Below are 17,046 nucleotides of genomic sequence, written 5' to 3'. Positions count from 1 at the left end.
ATGTCCCTGCTCTCGTCAGATCGCAGAAGTTACACAGCTTAAGACCTCGCTAGTACCAGTGTGGAGACTGTCTGGGAATCCGTGGTGCGGTTGACTTTTTATTATGTTGTTTAGATTTTGTTTCACAATAGATTAAATAGGACTATGGATTAAAGCATTTAATGTCAATGGCCATTCTAAGCTGAATGTGCCTGCTCTCGTCAGACCGCAGAAGTTACACAGCTTAAGGCCTCGCTAGTACCAGTGTGGGAGACTGTCTGGGAATCCGTGGTGCGGTTGACTTTTTATTATGTCGTTTAGATTTTGTTTCACAATCGATTAAAAAGGACTATGGATTAAAGCATTTAATGTCAATGGCCATTCTAAGCTGAATGTGCCTGCTCTCGTCAGATCGCAGAAGTTACACAGCTTAAGGCTTTGCTAGTACCAGTGTGGGAGACTGTCTGGGAATCCGTGGTGCGGTTGACTTTTTATTATGTCGTTTAGATTTTGTTTCACAATAGATTAAATAGGACTATGGATTAAAGCATTTAACGTCAATGGCCATTCTAAGCTGAATGTGCCTGCTCTCGTCAGAACGCAGAAGTTACACAGCTTAAGGCCTCGCTAGTACCAGTGTGGGAAACTGTCTGGGAATCCGTGGTGCGGTTGAATTTTTATTATGTCGTTTAGATTTTGTTTCACAATCGATTAAAAAGGACTATGGATTAAAGCATTTAATGTCAATGGCCATTCTAAGCTGAATGTGCCTCCTCTCGTCAGACCGCAGAAGTTACACAGCTTAAGGCCTCGCAAGTACCAGTGTGGGAGACTGTCTGGGAATCCGTGGTGCGGTTGACTTTTTATTATGTCGTTTAGATTTTGTTTCACAATCGATTAAAAAGGACTATGGATTAAAGCATTTAATGTCAATGGCCATTCTAAGCTGAATGTGCCTGCTCTCGTCAGATCGCAGAAGTTACACAGCTTAAGGCCTCGCTAGTACCAGTGTGGGAGACTGTCTGGGAATCCGTGGTGTGGTTGACTTTTTATTATGTCGTTTAGATTTTGTTTCACAATCGATTAAAAAGGACTATGGATTAAAGCATTTAATGTCAACGGCCATTCTAAGCTGAATGTGCAAGCTCTCGTTAGATTGCAGAAGTTACACAGCTTAACGCCTCGCTAGTACCAGTGTGGGAGACTGTCTGGGAATCCGTGGTGCGGTTGACTTTTTATTATGTTGTTTACATTTTGTTTCACAATAGATTAAATAGGACTATGGAGTAAAGCATTTAACGTCAATGGCCATTCTAAGCTGAATGTGCCTGCTCTCGTCAGATCGCAGAAGTTACACAGCTTAAGGCCTCGCTAGTACCAGTGTGGGAGACTGTCTGGGAATCCGTGGTGTGGTTGAATTTTTATTATGTCGTTTAGATTTTGTTTCACAATCGATTAAAAAGGACTATGGATTAAAGCATTTGATGTCAATGGCCATTCTAAGCTGAATGTCCCTGCTCTCGTCAGATCGCAGAAGTTACACAGCTTAAGGCCTCGCTAGTACCAGTGTGGGAGACTGTCTGGGAATCCGTGGTGCGGTTGACTTTATATTATGTTGTTTAGATTTTGTTTCACAATCGATTAAAAAGGACTATGGATTAAAGCCTTTAATGTCTATGGCCATTCTAAGCTGAATGTGCCTGCTCTCGTCAGATCGCAGAAATTACACAGCTTAAGGCCTCGCTAGTACCAGTGTGGGAGACTGTCTGGGAATCCGTGGTGCGGCTGACTTTTTATTATGTCGTTTAGATTTTGTTTCACAATAGATTAAATAGGACTATGGATTAAAGCATTTAACGTCAATGGCCATTCTAAGCTCAATGTGCCTGCTCTCGTCAGAACGCAGCAGTTACACAGCTTAAGGCCTCGCTAGTACCAGTGTGGGAGACTGTCTTGGAATCCGTGGTGCGGTTGAATTTTTATTATGTCGTTTAGATTTTGTTTCACAATCGATTAAAAAGGACTATGGATTAAAGCATTTAATGTCAATGGACATTCTAAGCTGAATGTCCCTGCTCTCGTCAGATCGCAGAAGTTACACAGCTTAAGACCTCGCTAGTACCAGTGTGGGAGACTGTCTGGGAATCCGTGGTGCGGTTGACTTTTTATTATGTTGTTTAGATTTTGTTTCACAATAGATTAAATAGGACTATGGATTAAGGCTTTTAATATCAATGGCCATTCTAAGCTGAATGTGCCTGCTCTGGTCAGAACGCAGAAGTTACACAGCTTAAGGCCTCGCTAGTACCAGTGTGGGAGACTGTCTGGGAATCCGTGGTGCGGTTGACATTTTTATTGTGTCGTTTAGATTTTGTTTCACAATCGATTAAAAAGGACTATGGATTAAAGCATTTAATGTCAATGGCCATTCTAAGCTGAATGTGCCTGCTCTCGTCAGATCGCAGAAGTTACACAGCTTAAGGCTTTGCTAGTACCAGTGTGGGAGACTGTCTGGGAATCCGTGGTGCGGTTGACTTTTTATTATGTCGTTTAGATTTTGTTTCACAATAGATTAAATAGGACTATGGAGTAAAGCATTTGATGTCAATGGCCATTCTAAGCTGAATGTCCCTGCTCTCGTCAGATCGCAGAAGTTACACAGCTTAAGGCCTCGCTAGTACCAGTGTGGGAGACTGTCTGGGAATCCGTGGTGCGGTTGACTTTATATTATGTTGTTTAGATTTTGTTTCACAATCGATTAAAAAGGACTATGGATTAAAGCATTTAATGTCTATGGCCATTCTAAGCTGAATGTGCCTGCTCTCGTCAGATCGCAGAAGTTACACAGCTTAAGGCCTCGCTAGTACCAGTGTGGGAGACTGTCTGGGAATCCGTGGTGTGGTTGAATTTTTATTATGTCGTTTAGATTTTGTTTCACAATCGATTAAAAAGGACTATGGATTAAAGCATTTGATGTCAATGGCCATTCTAAGCTGAATGTCCCTGCTCTCGTCAGATCGCAGAAGTTACACAGCTTAAGGCCTCGCTAGTACCAGTGTGGGAGACTGTCTGGGAATCCGTGTTGCGGTTGACTTTATATTATGTTGTTTAGATTTTGTTTCACAATCGATTAAAAAGGACTATGGATTAAAGCATTTAATGTCTATGGCCATTCTAAGCTGAATGTGCCTGCTCTCGTCAGATCGCAGAAGTTACACAGCTTAAGGCCTCGCTAGTACCAGTGTGGGAGACTGTCTGGGAATCCGTGGTGCGGCTGACTTTTTATTATGTCGTTTAGATTTTGTTTCACAATAGATTAAATAGGACTATGGATTAAAGCATTTAACGTCAATGGCCATTCTAAGCTCAATGTGCCTGCTCTCGTCAGAACGCAGCAGTTACACAGCTTAAGGCCTCGCTAGTACCAGTGTGGGAGACTGTCTTGTAATCCGTGGTGCGGTTGAATTTTTATTATGTCGTTTAGATTTTGTTTCACAATCGATTAAAAAGGACTATGGATTAAAGCATTTAATGTCAATGGACATTCTAAGCTGAATGTCCCTGCTCTCGTCAGATCGCAGAAGTTACACAGCTTAAGACCTTGCTAGTACCAGTGTGGGAGACTGTCTGGGAATCCGTGGTGCAGTTGACTTTTTATTATGTTGTTTAGATTTTGTTTCACAATAGATTAAATAGGACTATGGATTAAGGCTTTTAATGTCAATGGCCATTCTAAGCTGAATGTGCCTGCTCTGGTCAGAACGCAGAAGTTACACAGCTTAAGGCCTCGCTAGTACCAGTGTGGGAGACTGTCTGGGAATCCGTGGTGCGGTTGACATTTTTATTGTGTCGTTTAGATTTTGTTTCACAATCGATTAAAAAGGACTATGGATTAACGCCTTTAATGTCAATGGCCATTCTAAGCTGAATGTCCCTGCTCTTGTTAGATCGCAGAAGTTACACAGCTTAACGCCTCGCTAGTACCAGTGTGGGAGACTGTCTGGGAATCCGTGGTGCGGTTGACTTTTTATTATGTCGTTTAGATTTTGTTTCACAATAGATTAAATAGGACTATGGATTAAAGCATTTAACGTCAATGGCCATTCTAAGCTGAATGTGCCTGCTCTGGTCAGAACGCAGAAGTTACACAGCTTAAGGCCTCGCTAGTACCAGTGTGGGAGACTGTCTGAGAATCCGTGGTGCGGTTGAATTTTTATTGTGTCGTTTAGATTTTGTTTCACAATCGATTAAAAAGGACTATGGATTAAAGCCTTTAATGTCAATGGCCATTCTAAGCTGAATGTCCCTGCTCTTGTTAGATCGCAGAAGTTACACAGCTTAACGCCTTGCTAGTACCAGTGTGGGAGACTGTCTGGGAATCCGTGGTGCGGTTGACTTTTTATTATGTCGTTTAGATTTTGTTTCACAATAGATTAAATAGGACTATGGATTAAGGCTTTTAATGTTAATGGCCATTCTAAACTGAATGTGCCTGCTCTCGTCAGATCGCAGAAGTTACACAGCTTAAGGCTTCGCTAGTACCAGTGTGGGAGACTGTCTGGGAATCCGTGGTGCGGTTGAATTTTTATTGTGTCGTTTAGATTTTGTTTCACAATCGATTAAAAAGGACTATGGATTAAAGCCTTTAATGTCAATGGCCATTCTAAGCTGAATATCCCTGCTCTTGTTAGATCGCAGAAGTTACACAGCTTAACGCCTCGCTAGTACCAGTGTGGGAGACTGTCTGGGAATCCGTGGTGCGGTTGTGTTTTTATTATGTTGTTTAGATTTTGTTTCACATTCGATTAAAAAGGACTATGGATTAAAGCATTTAATGTCAATGGCCATTCTAAGCTGAATGTGCCTGCTCTCGTCAGACCGCAGAAGTTACACAGCTTAAGGCCTCGCTAGTACCAGTGTGGGAGACTGTCTGGGAATCCGTGGTGCGGTTGACTTTTTATTATGTCGTTTAGATTTTGTTTCACAATCGATTAAAAAGGACTATGGATTAAAGCATTTAATGTCAATGGCCATTCTAAGCTGAATGTGCCTGCTCTCGTCAGATCGCAGAAGTTACACAGCTTAAGGCTTTGCTAGTACCAGTGTGGGAGACTGTCTGGGAATCCGTGGTGCGGTTGACTTTTTATTATGTCGTTTAGATTTTGTTTCACAATAGATTAAATAGGACTATGGATTAAAGCATTTAACGTCAATGGCCATTCTAAGCTGAATGTGCCTGCTCTCGTCAGAACGCAGAAGTTACACAGCTTAAGGCCTCGCTAGTACCAGTGTGGGAAACTGTCTGGGAATCCGTGGTGCGGTTGAATTTTTATTATGTCGTTTAGATTTTGTTTCACAATCGATTAAAAAGGACTATGGATTAAAGCATTTAATGTCAATGGCCATTCTAAGCTGAATGTGCCTCCTCTCGTCAGACCGCAGAAGTTACACAGCTTAAGGCCTCGCTAGTACCAGTGTGGGAGACTGTCTGGGAATCCGTGGTGCGGTTGACTTTTTATTATGTCGTTTAGATTTTGTTTCACAATCGATTAAAAAGGACTATGGATTAAAGCATTTAATGTCAATGGCCATTCTAAGCTGAATGTGCCTGCTCTCGTCAGATCGCAGAAGTTACACAGCTTAAGGCTTTGCTAGTACCAGTGTGGGAGACTGTCTGGGAATCCGTGGTGCATTTGACTTTTTATTATGTCGTTTAGATTTTGTTTCACAATAGATTAAATAGGACTATGGATTAAAGCATTTAACGTCAATGGCCATTCTAAGCTGATTGTGCCTGCTCTCGTCAGAACGCAGAAGTTACACAGCTTAAGGCCTCGCTAGTACCAGTGTGGGAAACTGTCTGGGAATCCGTGGTGCGGTTGAATTTTTATTATGTCGTTTAGATTTTGTTTCACAATCGATTAAAAAGGACTATGTATTAAAGCATTTAATGTCAATGGCCATTCTAAGCTGAATGTCCCTGTTCTCGTCAGATCGCAGAAGTTACACAGCTTAAGGCCTCGCTAGTACCAGTGTGGGAGACTGTCTGGGAATACGTGGTGCGGTTGACTTTTTATTATGTTGTTTAGATTTTGTTTCACAATAAATTAAATAGGACTATGGATCAAGGCTTTTAATGTCAATGGCCATTCTAAGCTGAATGTGCCTGCTCTCGTCAGATCGCAGAAGTTACACAGCTTAAGGCCTCGCTAGTACCAGTGTGGGAAACTGTCTGGGAATCCGTGGTGCGGTTGAATTTTTATTATGTCGTTTAGATTTTGTTTCACAATCGATTAAAAAGGACTATGGATTAAAGCATTTAATGTCAATGGCCATTCTAAGCTGAATGTGCAAGCTCTCGTTAGATTGCAGAAGTTACACAGCTTAACGCCTCGCTAGTACCATTGTGGGAGACTGTCTGGGAATCCGTGGTGCGGTTGACTTTTTATTATGTCGTTTACATTTTGTTTCACAATAGATTAAATAGGACTATGGAGTAAAGCATTTAACGTCAATGGCCATTCTAAGCTGAATGTGCCTGCTCTCGTCAGATCGCAGAAGTTACACAGCTTAAGGCCTCGCTAGTACCAGTGTGGGAGACTGTCTGGGAATCCGTGGTGTGGTTGAATTTTTATTATGTCGTTTAGATTTTGTTTCACAATCGATTAAAAAGGACTATGGATTAAAGCATTTGATGTCAATGGCCATTCTAAGCTGAATGTCCCTGCTCTCGTCAGATCGCAGAAGTCACACAGCTTAAGGCCTCGCTAGTACCAGTGTGGGAGACTGTCTGGGAATCCGTGGTGCGGTTGACTTTATATTATGTTGTTTAGATTTTGTTTCACAATCGATTAAAAAGGACTATGGATTAAAGCATTTAATGTCTATGGCCATTCTAAGCTGAATGTGCCTGCTCTCGTCAGATCGCAGAAGTTACACAGCTTAAGGCCTCGCTAGTACCAGTGTGGGAGACTGTCTGGGAATCCGTGGTGCGGCTGACTTTTTATTATGTCGTTTAGATTTTGTTTCACAATAGATTAAATAGGACTATGGATTAAAGCATTTAACGTCAATGGCCATTCTAAGCTCAATGTGCCTGCTCTCGTCAGAACGCAGCAGTTACACAGCTTAAGGCCTCGCTAGTACCAGTGTGGGAGACTGTCTTGGAATCCGTGGTGCGGTTGAATTTTTATTATGTCGTTTAGATTTTGTTTCACAATCGATTAAAAAGGACTATGGATTAAAGCATTTAATGTCAATGGACATTCTAAGCTGAATGTCCCTGCTCTCGTCAGATCGCAGAAGTTACACAGCTTAAGACCTCGCTAGTACCAGTGTGGGAGACTGTCTGGGAATCCGTGGTGCGGTTGACTTTTTATTATGTTGTTTAGATTTTGTTTCACAATAGATTAAATAGGACTATGGATTAAGGCTTTTAATGTCAATGGCCATTCTAAGCTGAATGTGCCTGCTCTGGTCAGAACGCAGAAGTTACACAGCTTAAGGCCTCGCTAGTACCAGTGTGGGAGACTGTCTGGGAATCCGTGGTGCGGTTGACATTTTTATTGTGTCGTTTAGATTTTGTTTCACAATCGATTAAAAAGGACTATGGATTAAAGCCTTTAATGTCAATGGCCATTCTAAGCTGAATGTCCCTGCTCTTGTTAGATCGCAGAAGTTACACAGCTTAACGCCTCGCTAGTACCAGTGTGGGAGACTGTCTGGAAATCCGTGGTGCGGTTGACTTTTTATTATGTCGTTTAGATTTTGTTTCACAATAGATTAAATAGGACTATGGATTAAAGCATTTAACGTCAATGGCCATTCTAAGCTGAATGTGCCTGCTCTCGTCGAGATCGCAGAAGTTACACAGCTTAAGGCCTCGCTAGTACCAGTGTGGGAGACTGTCTGGGAATCCGTGGTGCGGTTGAATTTTTATTATGTCGTTTAGATTTTGTTTCACAATCGATTAAAAAGGACTATGGATTAAAGCATTTAATGTCAATGGCCATTCTAAGCTGAATGTCCTTACTCTCGTCAGATCGCAGAAGTTACACAGCTTAAGGCCTCGCTAGTACCAGTGTGGGAGACTGTCTGGGAATCCGTGGTGCGGTTGCCTTTTTATTATGTCGTTTAGATTTTGTTTCACAATCGATTAAAAAGGACTATGGATTAAAGCATTTAATGTCAATGGCCATTCTAAGCTGAATGTTCCTGCTCTCGTCAGATCGCAGAAGTTACACAGCTTAAGGCCTCGCTAGTACCAGTGTGGGAGACTGTCTGGGAATCCGTAGTGCGGTTGACTTTTTATTATGTCGTTTAGATTTTGTTTCACAATCGATTAAAAAGGACTATGGATTAAAGCATTTAATGTCAATGGCCATTCTAAGCTGAATGTGCCTGCTCTCGTCAGATCGCAGAAGTTACACAGCTTAAGGCCTCGCTAGTACCAGTGTGGGAGACTGTCTGGGAATCCGTGGTGCGGTTGACTTTTTATTATGGCGTTTAGATTTTGTTTCACAATCGATTAAAAAGGACTATGGATTAAAGCATTTAATGTCAATGGCCATTCTAAGCTGAATGTGCCTGCTCTCGTTAGATCACAGAAGTTACACAGCTTAAGGCCTCGCTAGTACCAGTGTGGGAGACTGTCTGGGAATCCGTGGTGCGGTTGACTTCTTATTATGTCGTTTAGATTTTGTTTCACAATAGATTAAATAGGACTATGGATTAAAGCATTTATCGTCAATGGCCATTCTAAGCTGAATGTGCATGCTCTCGTCAGAACGCAGAAGTTACACAGCTTAAGGCCTCGCTAGTACCAGTGTGGGAGACTGTCTGGGAATCCGTGGTGCGGTTGACTTTTTATTATGTTGTTTAGCTTTTGTTTCACAATAGATTAAATAGGACTATGGATTAAGGCTTTTAATGTCAATGGCCATTCTAAGCTGAATGTGCCTGCTCTCGTCAGATCGCAGAAGTTACACAGCTTAAGCCCTCGCTAGTACCAGTGTGGGAGATTGTCTGGGAATCCGTGGTGCGGTTGACTTTTTATTATGTTGTTTAGATTTTGTTTCACAATCGATTAAAAAGGACTATGGATTAAAGCATTTAATGTCAATGGCCATTCTAAGCTGAATGTGCCTGCTCTCGTCAGATCGCAGAAGTTACACAGCTTAAGGCCTCGCTAGTACCAGTGTGGGAGACTGTCTGGGAATCCGTGGTGTGGCTGACTTTTTATTATGTCGTTTAGATTTTGTTTCACAATAGATTAAATAGGACTATGGATTAAAGCATTTAACGTCAATGGCCATTCTAAGCTCAATGTGCCTGCTCTCGTCAGAACGCAGCAGTTACACAGCTTAAGGCCTCGCTAGTACCAGTGTGGGAGACTGTCTTGGAATCCGTGGCGCGGTTGAATTTTTATTATGTCGTTTAGATTTTGTTTCACAATCGATTAAAAAGGACTATGGATTAAAGCATTTAATGTCAATGGACATTCTAAGCTGAATGTCCCTGCTCTCGTCAGATCGCAGAAGTTACACAGCTTAAGGCCTCGCTAGTACCAGTGTGGGAGACTGTCTGGGAATCCGTGGTGCGGTTGAATTTTTATTGTGTCGTTTAGATTTTGTTTCACAATCGATTAAAAAGGACTATGGATTAAAGCCTTTAATGGCAATGGCCATTCTAAGCTGAATGTCCCTGCTCTTGTTAGATCGCAGAAGTTACACAGCTTAACGCCTCGCTAGTACCAGTGTGGGAGACTGTCTGGGAATCCGTGGTGCGGTTGACTTTTTATTATGTCGTTTAGATTTTGTTTCACAATAGATTAAATAGGACTATGGATTAAAGCATCTAACGTCAATGGCTATTCTAAGCTGAATGTGCCTGCTCTCGTCAGATCGCAGAAGTTACACAGCTTAAGGCCTCGCTAGTACCAGTGTGGGAGACTGTCTGGGAATCCGTGGTGCGGTTGAATTTTTATTTTTTCGTTTAGATTTTGTTTCACAATCGATTAAAAAGGACTATGGATTAAAGCATTTAATGTCAATGGCCATTCTAAGCTGAATGTCCCTACTCTCGTCAGATCGCAGAAGTTACACAGCTTAAGGCCTCGCTAGTACCAGTGTGGGAGACTGTCTGGGAATCCGTGGTGCGGTTGCCTTTTTATTATGTCGTTTAGATTTTGTTTCACAATCGATTAAAAAGGACTATGGATTAAAGCATTTAATGTCAATGGCCATTCTAAGCTGAATGTGCCTGCTCTCGTCAGATCGCAGAAGTTACACAGCTTAAGGCCTCGCTAGTACCAGTGTGGGAGACTGTCTGGGAATCCGTAGTGCGGTTGACTTTTTATTATGTCGTTTCGATTTTGTTTCACAATCGATTAAAAAGGACTATGGATTAAAGCATTCAATGTCAATGGTCATTCTAAGCTGAATGTGCCTGCTCTCGTCAGATCGCAGAAGTTACACAGCTTAAGGCCTCGCTAGTACCAGTTTGGGAGACTGTCTGGGAATCCGTGGTGCGGTTGACTTCTTATTATGTCGTTTAGATTTTGTTTCACAATAGATTAAATAGGACTATGGATTGAAGCATTTATCGTCAATGGCCATTCTAAGCTGAATGTGCATGCTCTCGTCAGAACGCAGAAGTTACACGGCTTAAGGCCTCGCTAGTACCAGTGTGGGAGACTGTCTGTGAATCCGTGGTGCGGTTGAATTTTTATTATGTCGTTTAGATTTTGTTTCACAATCGATTAAAAAGGACTATGGATTAAAGCATTTAATGTCAATGGCCATTCTAAGCTGAATGTGCCTGCTCTCGTCAGACCGCAGAAGTTACACAGCTTAAGGCCTCGCTAGTACCAGTGTGGGAGACTGTCTGGGAATCCGTGGTGCGGTTGACTTTTTATTATGTCGTTTAGATTTTGTTTCACAATCGATTAAAAAGGACTATGGATTAAAGCATTTAATGTCAATGGCCATTCTAAGCTGAATGTGCCTGCTCTCGTCAGAGCGCAGAAGTTACACAGCTTAAGGCTTTGCTAGTACCAGTGTGGGAGACTGTCTGGGAATCCGTGGTGCGGTTGACTTTTTATTATGTCGTTTAGATTTTGTTTCACAATAGATTAAATAGGACTATGGATTAAAGCATTTAACGTCAATGGCCATTCTAAGCTGATTGTGCCTGCTCTCGTCAGAACGCAGAAGTTACACAGCTTAAGGCCTCGCTAGTACCAGTGTGGGAAACTGTCTGGGAATCCGTGGTGCGGTTGAATTTTTATTATGTCGTTTAGATTTTGTTTCACAATCGATTAAAAAGGACTATGTATTAAAGCATTTAATGTCAATGGCCATTCAAAGCTGAATGTCCCTGTTCTCGTCAGATCACAGAAGTTACACAGCTTAAGGCCTCGCTAGTACCAGTGTGGGAGACTGTCTGGGAATACGTGGTGCGGTTGACTTTTTATTATGTTGTTTAGATTTTGTTTCACAATAAATTAAATAGGACTATGGATTAAGGCTTTTAATGTCAATGGCCATTCTAAGCTGAATGTGCCTGCTCTCGTCAGATCGCAGAAGTTACACAGCTTAAGGCCTCGCTAGTACCAGTGTGGGAGACTGTCTGGGAATCCGTGGTGCGGCTGACTTTTTATTATGTCGTTTAGATTTTGTTTCACAATCGATTAAAAAGGACTATGGATTAAAGCATTTAATGTCTATGGCCATTCTAAGCTGAATGTGCCTGCTCTCGTCAGATCGCAGAAGTTACACAGCTTAAGGCCTCGCTAGTACCAGTGTGGGAGACTGTCTGGGAATCCGTGGTGCGGCTGACTTTTTATTATGTCGTTTAGATTTTGTTTCACAATAGATTAAATAGGACTATGGATTAAAGCATTTAACGTCAATGGCCATTCTAAGCTCAATGTGCCTGCTCTCGTCAGAACGCAGCAGTTACACAGCTTAAGGCCTCGCTAGTACCAGTGTGGGAGACTGTCTTGGAATCCGTGGTGCGGTTGAATTTTTATTATGTCGTTTAGATTTTGTTTCACAATCGATTAAAAAGGACTATGGATTAAAGCATTTAATGTCAATGGACATTCTAAGCTGAATGTCCCTGCTCTCGTCAGATCGCAGAAGTTACACAGCTTAAGACCTCGCTAGTACCAGTGTGGGAGACTGTCTGGGAATCCGTGGTGCGGTTGACTTTTTATTATGTTGTTTAGATTTTGTTTCACAATAGATTAAATAGGACTATGGATTAAGGCTTTTAATGTCAATGGCCATTCTAAGCTGGATGTGCCTGCTCTGGTCAGAACGCAGAAGTTACACAGCTTAAGGCCTCGCTAGTACCATTGTGGGAGACTGTCTGGGAATCCGTGGTGCGGTTGACATTTTTATTGTGTCGTTTAGATTTTGTTTCACAATCGATTAAAAAGGACTATGGATTAAAGCCTTTAATGTCAATGGCCATTCTAAGCTGAATGTCCCTGCTCTTGTTAGATCGCAGAAGTTACACAGCTTAACGCCTCGCTAGTACCAGTGTGGGAGACTGTCTGGGAATCCGTGGTGCGGTTGACTTTTTATTATGTCGTTTAGATTTTGTTTCACAATAGATTAAATAGGACTATGGATTAAAGCATTTAACGTCAATGGCCATTCTAAGCTGAATGTGCCTGCTCTCGTCGAGATCGCAGAAGTTACACAGCTTAAGGCCTCGCTAGTACCAGTGTGGGAGACTGTCTGGGAATCCGTGGTGCGGTTGAATTTTTATTATGTCGTTTAGATTTTGTTTCACAATCGATTAAAAAGGACTATGGATTAAAGCATTTAATGTCAATGGCCATTCTAAGCTGAATGTCCCTACTCTCGTCAGATCGCAGAAGTTACACAGCTTAAGGCCTCGCTAGTACCAGTGTGGGAGACTGTCTGGGAATCCGTGGTGCGGTTGCCTTTTTATTATGTCGTTTAGATTTTGTTTCACAATCGATTAAAAAGGACTATGGATTAAAGGATTAAAGCATTTAATGTCAATGGCCATTCTAAGCTGAATGTGCCTGCTCTCGTCAGATCGCAGAAGTTACACAGCTTAAGGCCTCGCTAGTACCAGTGTGGGAGACTGTCTGGGAATCCGTAGTGCGGTTGACTTTTTATTATGTCGTTTAGATTTTGTTTCACAATCGATTAAAAAGGACTATGGATTAAAGCATTTAATGTCAATGGCCATTCTAAGCTGAATGTGCCTGCTCTCGTCAGATCGCAGAAGTTACACAGCTTAAGGCCTCGCTAGTACCAGTTTGGGAGACTGTCTGGGAATCCGTGGTGCGGTTGACTTTTTATTATGGCGTTTAGATTTTGTTTCACAATCGATTAAAAAGGACTATGGATTAAAGCATTTAATGTCAATGGCCATTCTAAGCTGAATGTGCCTGCTCTCGTTAGATCACAGAAATTACACAGCTTAAGGCCTCGCTAGTACCAGTGTGGGAGACTGTCTGGGAATCCGTGGTGCGGTTGACTTCTTATTATGTCGTTTAGATTTTGTTTCACAATAGATTAAATAGGACTATGGATTAAAGCATTTATCGTCAATGGCCATTCTAAGCTGAATGTGCATGCTCTCGTCAGAACGCAGAAGTTACACAGCTTAAGGCCTCGCTAGTACTAGTGTGGGAGACTGTCTGGGAATCCGTGGTGCGGTTGACTTTTTATTATGTTGTTTAGCTTTTGTTTCACAATAGATTAAATAGGACTATGGATTAAGGCTTTTAATGTCAATGGCCATTCTAAGCTGAATGTGCCTGCTCTCGTCAGATCGCAGAAGTTACACAGCTTAAGCCCTCGCTAGTACCAGTGTGGGAGATTGTCTGGGAATCCGTGGTGCGGTTGACTTTTTATTATGTCGTTTAGATTTTGTTTCACAATCGATTAAATAGGACTATGGATTAAAGCATTTAACGTCAATGGCCATTCTAAGCTGAATGTGCATGCTCTCGTCAGATCGCAGAAGTTACACAGCTTAAGGCCTCGCTAGTACCAGTGTGGGAGACTGTCTGGGAATCCGTGGTGCGGTTGAATTTTTATTATGTCGTTTAGATTTTGTTTCACAATCGATTAAAAAGGACTATGGATTAAGCCATTTAATGTCAATGCCCATTCTAAGCTGAATGTCCATGCTCTCGTCAGATCGCAGAAGTTACACAGCTTAATGCCTCGCTAGTACCAGTGTGGGAGACTGTCTGTGAATCCGTGGTGCGGTTGACTTTTTATTATGTCGTTTAGATTTTGTTTCACAATCGATTAAAAAGGACTATGGATTAAAGCATTTAATGTCAATGGCCATTCTAAGCTGAATGTGCCTGCTCTCGTCAGATCGCAGAAGTTACACAGCTTAAGGCCTCGCTAGTACCAGTGTGGGAGACTTTCTGGGAATCCGTGGTGTGGTTGACTTTTTATTATGTCGTTTAGATTTTGTTTCACAATCGATTAAAAAGGACTATGGATTAAAGCATTTAATGTCAATGGCCATTCTAAGCTGAATGTGCCTGCTCTCGTCAGATCGCAGAAGTTACACAGCTTAAGGCCTCGCTAGTACCAGTGTGGGAGACTGTCTGGGAATCCGTGGTGTGGTTGACTTTTTATTATGTCGTTTAGATTTTGTTTCACAATCGATTAAAAAGGACTATGGATTAAAGCATTTAATGTCAATGGCCATTCTAAGCTGAATGTGCCTGCTCTCGTCAGATCGCAGAAGTTACACAGCTTAAGGCCTCGCTAGTACCAGTGTGGGAGACTGTCTGGGAATCCGTGGTGCGGCTGACTTTTTATTATGTCGTTTAGATTTTGTTTCACAATAGATTAAATAGGACTATGGATTAAAGCATTTAACGTCAATGGCCATTCTAAGCTCAATGTGCCTGCTCTCGTCAGAACGCAGCAGTTACACAGCTTAAGGCCTCGCTAGTACCAGTGTGGGAGACTGTCTTGGAATCCGTGGCGCGGTTGAATTTTTATTATGTCGTTTAGATTTTGTTTCACAATCGATTAAAAAGGACTATGGATTAAAGCATTTAATGTCAATGGACATTCTAAGCTGAATGTCCCTGCTCTCGTCAGATCGCAGAAGTTACACAGCTTAAGACCTCGCTAGTACCAGTGTGGGAGACTGTCTGGGAATCCGTGGTGCGGTTGACTTTTTATTATGTTGTTTAGATTTTGTTTCACAATAGATTAAATAGGACTATGGATTAAGGCTTTTAATGTCAATGGCCATTCTAAGCTGAATGTGCCTGCTCTCGTCAGATCGCAGAAGTTACACAGCTTAAGGCCTCGCTAGTACCAGTGTGGGAGACTGTCTGGGAATCCGTAGTGCGGTTGACTTTTTATTATGTCGTTTAGATTTTGTTTCACAATCGATTAAAAAGGACTATGGATTAAAGCATTCAATGTCAATGGTCATTCTAAGCTGAATGTGCCTGCTCTCGTCAGATCGCAGAAGTTACACAGCTTAAGGCCTCGCTAGTACCAGTTTGGGAGACTGTCTGGGAATCCGTGGTGCGGTTGACTTCTTATTATGTCGTTTAGATTTTGTTTCACAATAGATTAAATAGGACTATGGATTGAAGCATTTATCGTCAATGGCCATTCTAAGCTGAATGTGCATGCTCTCGTCAGAACGCAGAAGTTACACGGCTTAAGGCCTCGCTAGTACCAGTGTGGGAGACTGTCTGTGAATCCGTGGTGCGGTTGAATTTTTATTATGTCGTTTAGATTTTGTTTCACAATCGATTAAAAAGGACTATGGATTAAAGCATTTAATGTCAATGGCCATTCTAAGCTGAATGTGCCTGCTCTCGTCAGACCGCAGAAGTTACACAGCTTAAGGCCTCGCTAGTACCAGTGTGGGAGACTGTCTGGGAATCCGTGGTGCGGTTGACTTTCTATTATGTCGTTTAGATTTTGTTTCACAATCGATTAAAAAGGACTATGGATTAAAGCATTTAATGTCAATGGCCATTCTAAGCTGAATGTGCCTGCTCTCGTCAGATCGCAGAAGTTACACAGCTTAAGGCTTTGCTAGTACCAGTGTGGGAGACTGTCTGGGAATCCGTGGTGCGGTTGACTTTTTATTATGTCGTTTAGATTTTGTTTCACAATAGATTAAATAGGACTATGGATTAAAGCATTTAACGTCAATGGCCATTCTAAGCTGATTGTGCCTGCTCTCGTCAGAACGCAGAAGTTACACAGCTTAAGGCCTCGCTAGTACCAGTGTGGGAAACTGTCTGGGAATCCGTGGTGCGGTTGAATTTTTATTATGTCGTTTAGATTTTGTTTCACAATCGATTAAAAAGGACTATGTATTAAAGCATTTAATGTCAATGGCCATACAAAGCTGAATGTCCCTGTTCTCGTCAGATCGCAGAAGTTACACAGCTTAAGGCCTCGCTAGTACCAGTGTGGGAGACTGTCTGGGAATACGTGGTGCGGTTGACTTTTTATTATGTTGTTTAGATTTTGTTTCACAATAAATTAAATAGGACTATGGATTAAGGCTTTTAATGTCAATGGCCATTCTAAGCTGAATGTGCCTGCTCTCGTCAGATCGCAGAAGTTACACAGCTTAAGGCCTCGCTAGTACCAGTGTGGGAGACTGTCTGGGAATCCGTGGTGCGGCTGACTTTTTATTATGTCGTTTAGATTTTGTTTCACAATCGATTAAAAAGGACTATGGATTAAAGCATTTAATGTCTATGGCCATTCTAAGCTGAATGTGCCTGCTCTCGTCAGATCGCAGAAGTTACACAGCTTAAGGCCTCGCTAGTACCAGTGTGGGAGACTGTCTGGGAATCCGTGGTGCGGCTGACTTTTTATTATGTCGTTTAGATTTTGTTTCACAATAGATTAAATAGGACTATGGATTAAAGCATTTAACGTCAATGGCCATTCTAAGCTCAATGTGCCTGCTCTCGTCAGAACGCAGCAGTTACACAGCTTAAGGCCTCGCTAGTACCAGTGTGGGAGACTGTCTTGGAATCCGTGGTGCGGTTGAATTTTTATTATG

General features: G+C 41.9%; 79 pseudogenes; all 79 read left to right on the top strand.

Annotated features, from left to right (window-relative positions):
- The first annotated feature begins 163 nt into the window (after positions 1 to 163).
- Positions 164 to 282, top strand: LOC142728881 (5S ribosomal RNA; annotated as a pseudogene).
- A 67-nt stretch (positions 283 to 349) lies between these two features.
- Positions 350 to 468, top strand: LOC142737365 (5S ribosomal RNA; annotated as a pseudogene).
- A 67-nt stretch (positions 469 to 535) lies between these two features.
- LOC142737414 (5S ribosomal RNA) lies at positions 536 to 654 on the top strand (annotated as a pseudogene).
- A 67-nt stretch (positions 655 to 721) lies between these two features.
- On the top strand, positions 722 to 840 carry LOC142701127 (5S ribosomal RNA; annotated as a pseudogene).
- Positions 841 to 907: 67 nt separating this feature from the next.
- On the top strand, positions 908 to 1,026 carry LOC142733579 (5S ribosomal RNA; annotated as a pseudogene).
- A 253-nt stretch (positions 1,027 to 1,279) lies between these two features.
- Positions 1,280 to 1,398, top strand: LOC142666557 (5S ribosomal RNA; annotated as a pseudogene).
- Positions 1,399 to 1,465: 67 nt separating this feature from the next.
- LOC142728500 (5S ribosomal RNA) lies at positions 1,466 to 1,584 on the top strand (annotated as a pseudogene).
- A 67-nt stretch (positions 1,585 to 1,651) lies between these two features.
- LOC142666590 (5S ribosomal RNA) lies at positions 1,652 to 1,770 on the top strand (annotated as a pseudogene).
- Positions 1,771 to 1,837: 67 nt separating this feature from the next.
- On the top strand, positions 1,838 to 1,956 carry LOC142708767 (5S ribosomal RNA; annotated as a pseudogene).
- A 67-nt stretch (positions 1,957 to 2,023) lies between these two features.
- LOC142688173 (5S ribosomal RNA) lies at positions 2,024 to 2,142 on the top strand (annotated as a pseudogene).
- Positions 2,143 to 2,209: 67 nt separating this feature from the next.
- On the top strand, positions 2,210 to 2,328 carry LOC142678488 (5S ribosomal RNA; annotated as a pseudogene).
- Positions 2,329 to 2,396: 68 nt separating this feature from the next.
- Positions 2,397 to 2,515, top strand: LOC142737364 (5S ribosomal RNA; annotated as a pseudogene).
- Positions 2,516 to 2,582: 67 nt separating this feature from the next.
- LOC142728497 (5S ribosomal RNA) lies at positions 2,583 to 2,701 on the top strand (annotated as a pseudogene).
- A 67-nt stretch (positions 2,702 to 2,768) lies between these two features.
- Positions 2,769 to 2,887, top strand: LOC142686742 (5S ribosomal RNA; annotated as a pseudogene).
- A 67-nt stretch (positions 2,888 to 2,954) lies between these two features.
- Positions 2,955 to 3,073, top strand: LOC142678321 (5S ribosomal RNA; annotated as a pseudogene).
- Positions 3,074 to 3,140: 67 nt separating this feature from the next.
- Positions 3,141 to 3,259, top strand: LOC142668722 (5S ribosomal RNA; annotated as a pseudogene).
- Positions 3,260 to 3,512: 253 nt separating this feature from the next.
- LOC142704091 (5S ribosomal RNA) lies at positions 3,513 to 3,631 on the top strand (annotated as a pseudogene).
- A 67-nt stretch (positions 3,632 to 3,698) lies between these two features.
- Positions 3,699 to 3,817, top strand: LOC142737453 (5S ribosomal RNA; annotated as a pseudogene).
- Positions 3,818 to 4,071: 254 nt separating this feature from the next.
- On the top strand, positions 4,072 to 4,190 carry LOC142704762 (5S ribosomal RNA; annotated as a pseudogene).
- Positions 4,191 to 4,443: 253 nt separating this feature from the next.
- LOC142708254 (5S ribosomal RNA) lies at positions 4,444 to 4,562 on the top strand (annotated as a pseudogene).
- A 253-nt stretch (positions 4,563 to 4,815) lies between these two features.
- Positions 4,816 to 4,934, top strand: LOC142728859 (5S ribosomal RNA; annotated as a pseudogene).
- A 67-nt stretch (positions 4,935 to 5,001) lies between these two features.
- On the top strand, positions 5,002 to 5,120 carry LOC142737362 (5S ribosomal RNA; annotated as a pseudogene).
- A 67-nt stretch (positions 5,121 to 5,187) lies between these two features.
- Positions 5,188 to 5,306, top strand: LOC142737413 (5S ribosomal RNA; annotated as a pseudogene).
- Positions 5,307 to 5,373: 67 nt separating this feature from the next.
- On the top strand, positions 5,374 to 5,492 carry LOC142692279 (5S ribosomal RNA; annotated as a pseudogene).
- A 67-nt stretch (positions 5,493 to 5,559) lies between these two features.
- LOC142684065 (5S ribosomal RNA) lies at positions 5,560 to 5,678 on the top strand (annotated as a pseudogene).
- Positions 5,679 to 5,745: 67 nt separating this feature from the next.
- Positions 5,746 to 5,864, top strand: LOC142666126 (5S ribosomal RNA; annotated as a pseudogene).
- A 67-nt stretch (positions 5,865 to 5,931) lies between these two features.
- On the top strand, positions 5,932 to 6,050 carry LOC142733911 (5S ribosomal RNA; annotated as a pseudogene).
- A 67-nt stretch (positions 6,051 to 6,117) lies between these two features.
- Positions 6,118 to 6,236, top strand: LOC142665432 (5S ribosomal RNA; annotated as a pseudogene).
- Positions 6,237 to 6,489: 253 nt separating this feature from the next.
- LOC142666551 (5S ribosomal RNA) lies at positions 6,490 to 6,608 on the top strand (annotated as a pseudogene).
- Positions 6,609 to 6,675: 67 nt separating this feature from the next.
- Positions 6,676 to 6,794, top strand: LOC142736716 (5S ribosomal RNA; annotated as a pseudogene).
- A 67-nt stretch (positions 6,795 to 6,861) lies between these two features.
- Positions 6,862 to 6,980, top strand: LOC142668699 (5S ribosomal RNA; annotated as a pseudogene).
- A 67-nt stretch (positions 6,981 to 7,047) lies between these two features.
- Positions 7,048 to 7,166, top strand: LOC142708756 (5S ribosomal RNA; annotated as a pseudogene).
- A 67-nt stretch (positions 7,167 to 7,233) lies between these two features.
- LOC142688162 (5S ribosomal RNA) lies at positions 7,234 to 7,352 on the top strand (annotated as a pseudogene).
- A 67-nt stretch (positions 7,353 to 7,419) lies between these two features.
- LOC142737452 (5S ribosomal RNA) lies at positions 7,420 to 7,538 on the top strand (annotated as a pseudogene).
- Positions 7,539 to 7,792: 254 nt separating this feature from the next.
- LOC142674432 (5S ribosomal RNA) lies at positions 7,793 to 7,912 on the top strand (annotated as a pseudogene).
- Positions 7,913 to 7,979: 67 nt separating this feature from the next.
- LOC142710720 (5S ribosomal RNA) lies at positions 7,980 to 8,098 on the top strand (annotated as a pseudogene).
- A 67-nt stretch (positions 8,099 to 8,165) lies between these two features.
- On the top strand, positions 8,166 to 8,284 carry LOC142737729 (5S ribosomal RNA; annotated as a pseudogene).
- Positions 8,285 to 8,351: 67 nt separating this feature from the next.
- Positions 8,352 to 8,470, top strand: LOC142715098 (5S ribosomal RNA; annotated as a pseudogene).
- A 67-nt stretch (positions 8,471 to 8,537) lies between these two features.
- On the top strand, positions 8,538 to 8,656 carry LOC142738032 (5S ribosomal RNA; annotated as a pseudogene).
- A 67-nt stretch (positions 8,657 to 8,723) lies between these two features.
- LOC142736111 (5S ribosomal RNA) lies at positions 8,724 to 8,842 on the top strand (annotated as a pseudogene).
- A 67-nt stretch (positions 8,843 to 8,909) lies between these two features.
- LOC142685539 (5S ribosomal RNA) lies at positions 8,910 to 9,028 on the top strand (annotated as a pseudogene).
- Positions 9,029 to 9,095: 67 nt separating this feature from the next.
- On the top strand, positions 9,096 to 9,214 carry LOC142668323 (5S ribosomal RNA; annotated as a pseudogene).
- Positions 9,215 to 9,467: 253 nt separating this feature from the next.
- On the top strand, positions 9,468 to 9,586 carry LOC142697461 (5S ribosomal RNA; annotated as a pseudogene).
- A 253-nt stretch (positions 9,587 to 9,839) lies between these two features.
- On the top strand, positions 9,840 to 9,958 carry LOC142738364 (5S ribosomal RNA; annotated as a pseudogene).
- A 67-nt stretch (positions 9,959 to 10,025) lies between these two features.
- On the top strand, positions 10,026 to 10,144 carry LOC142695866 (5S ribosomal RNA; annotated as a pseudogene).
- A 67-nt stretch (positions 10,145 to 10,211) lies between these two features.
- LOC142737620 (5S ribosomal RNA) lies at positions 10,212 to 10,330 on the top strand (annotated as a pseudogene).
- Positions 10,331 to 10,397: 67 nt separating this feature from the next.
- On the top strand, positions 10,398 to 10,516 carry LOC142732293 (5S ribosomal RNA; annotated as a pseudogene).
- Positions 10,517 to 10,583: 67 nt separating this feature from the next.
- Positions 10,584 to 10,702, top strand: LOC142711261 (5S ribosomal RNA; annotated as a pseudogene).
- A 67-nt stretch (positions 10,703 to 10,769) lies between these two features.
- Positions 10,770 to 10,888, top strand: LOC142728848 (5S ribosomal RNA; annotated as a pseudogene).
- Positions 10,889 to 10,955: 67 nt separating this feature from the next.
- Positions 10,956 to 11,074, top strand: LOC142667870 (5S ribosomal RNA; annotated as a pseudogene).
- A 67-nt stretch (positions 11,075 to 11,141) lies between these two features.
- Positions 11,142 to 11,260, top strand: LOC142666123 (5S ribosomal RNA; annotated as a pseudogene).
- Positions 11,261 to 11,327: 67 nt separating this feature from the next.
- LOC142736929 (5S ribosomal RNA) lies at positions 11,328 to 11,446 on the top strand (annotated as a pseudogene).
- Positions 11,447 to 11,513: 67 nt separating this feature from the next.
- LOC142737013 (5S ribosomal RNA) lies at positions 11,514 to 11,632 on the top strand (annotated as a pseudogene).
- A 67-nt stretch (positions 11,633 to 11,699) lies between these two features.
- Positions 11,700 to 11,818, top strand: LOC142668500 (5S ribosomal RNA; annotated as a pseudogene).
- Positions 11,819 to 11,885: 67 nt separating this feature from the next.
- Positions 11,886 to 12,004, top strand: LOC142708745 (5S ribosomal RNA; annotated as a pseudogene).
- Positions 12,005 to 12,071: 67 nt separating this feature from the next.
- LOC142687942 (5S ribosomal RNA) lies at positions 12,072 to 12,190 on the top strand (annotated as a pseudogene).
- Positions 12,191 to 12,257: 67 nt separating this feature from the next.
- Positions 12,258 to 12,376, top strand: LOC142738220 (5S ribosomal RNA; annotated as a pseudogene).
- A 254-nt stretch (positions 12,377 to 12,630) lies between these two features.
- Positions 12,631 to 12,750, top strand: LOC142674344 (5S ribosomal RNA; annotated as a pseudogene).
- Positions 12,751 to 12,817: 67 nt separating this feature from the next.
- Positions 12,818 to 12,936, top strand: LOC142695854 (5S ribosomal RNA; annotated as a pseudogene).
- A 75-nt stretch (positions 12,937 to 13,011) lies between these two features.
- Positions 13,012 to 13,130, top strand: LOC142737595 (5S ribosomal RNA; annotated as a pseudogene).
- Positions 13,131 to 13,197: 67 nt separating this feature from the next.
- On the top strand, positions 13,198 to 13,316 carry LOC142724643 (5S ribosomal RNA; annotated as a pseudogene).
- A 67-nt stretch (positions 13,317 to 13,383) lies between these two features.
- Positions 13,384 to 13,502, top strand: LOC142737690 (5S ribosomal RNA; annotated as a pseudogene).
- Positions 13,503 to 13,569: 67 nt separating this feature from the next.
- LOC142735568 (5S ribosomal RNA) lies at positions 13,570 to 13,688 on the top strand (annotated as a pseudogene).
- Positions 13,689 to 13,755: 67 nt separating this feature from the next.
- LOC142685528 (5S ribosomal RNA) lies at positions 13,756 to 13,874 on the top strand (annotated as a pseudogene).
- Positions 13,875 to 13,941: 67 nt separating this feature from the next.
- On the top strand, positions 13,942 to 14,060 carry LOC142687095 (5S ribosomal RNA; annotated as a pseudogene).
- Positions 14,061 to 14,313: 253 nt separating this feature from the next.
- On the top strand, positions 14,314 to 14,432 carry LOC142729420 (5S ribosomal RNA; annotated as a pseudogene).
- A 67-nt stretch (positions 14,433 to 14,499) lies between these two features.
- Positions 14,500 to 14,618, top strand: LOC142733572 (5S ribosomal RNA; annotated as a pseudogene).
- A 67-nt stretch (positions 14,619 to 14,685) lies between these two features.
- On the top strand, positions 14,686 to 14,804 carry LOC142737031 (5S ribosomal RNA; annotated as a pseudogene).
- Positions 14,805 to 15,057: 253 nt separating this feature from the next.
- On the top strand, positions 15,058 to 15,176 carry LOC142688151 (5S ribosomal RNA; annotated as a pseudogene).
- Positions 15,177 to 15,243: 67 nt separating this feature from the next.
- On the top strand, positions 15,244 to 15,362 carry LOC142737619 (5S ribosomal RNA; annotated as a pseudogene).
- Positions 15,363 to 15,429: 67 nt separating this feature from the next.
- LOC142732282 (5S ribosomal RNA) lies at positions 15,430 to 15,548 on the top strand (annotated as a pseudogene).
- Positions 15,549 to 15,615: 67 nt separating this feature from the next.
- On the top strand, positions 15,616 to 15,734 carry LOC142711250 (5S ribosomal RNA; annotated as a pseudogene).
- Positions 15,735 to 15,801: 67 nt separating this feature from the next.
- LOC142728837 (5S ribosomal RNA) lies at positions 15,802 to 15,920 on the top strand (annotated as a pseudogene).
- Positions 15,921 to 15,987: 67 nt separating this feature from the next.
- On the top strand, positions 15,988 to 16,106 carry LOC142737330 (5S ribosomal RNA; annotated as a pseudogene).
- Positions 16,107 to 16,173: 67 nt separating this feature from the next.
- On the top strand, positions 16,174 to 16,292 carry LOC142666112 (5S ribosomal RNA; annotated as a pseudogene).
- A 67-nt stretch (positions 16,293 to 16,359) lies between these two features.
- Positions 16,360 to 16,478, top strand: LOC142736869 (5S ribosomal RNA; annotated as a pseudogene).
- A 67-nt stretch (positions 16,479 to 16,545) lies between these two features.
- Positions 16,546 to 16,664, top strand: LOC142737012 (5S ribosomal RNA; annotated as a pseudogene).
- Positions 16,665 to 16,731: 67 nt separating this feature from the next.
- Positions 16,732 to 16,850, top strand: LOC142668489 (5S ribosomal RNA; annotated as a pseudogene).
- Positions 16,851 to 16,917: 67 nt separating this feature from the next.
- On the top strand, positions 16,918 to 17,036 carry LOC142708734 (5S ribosomal RNA; annotated as a pseudogene).
- The last annotated feature ends 10 nt before the right edge of the window (positions 17,037 to 17,046 follow it).

The sequence above is a fragment of the Rhinoderma darwinii genome, chromosome 1, assembly GCF_050947455.1.
Source record: "Rhinoderma darwinii isolate aRhiDar2 chromosome 1, aRhiDar2.hap1, whole genome shotgun sequence".
Taxonomy (NCBI): domain Eukaryota; kingdom Metazoa; phylum Chordata; class Amphibia; order Anura; family Rhinodermatidae; genus Rhinoderma; species Rhinoderma darwinii.
This window is presented reverse-complemented; position numbering and strand designations above follow the sequence as displayed.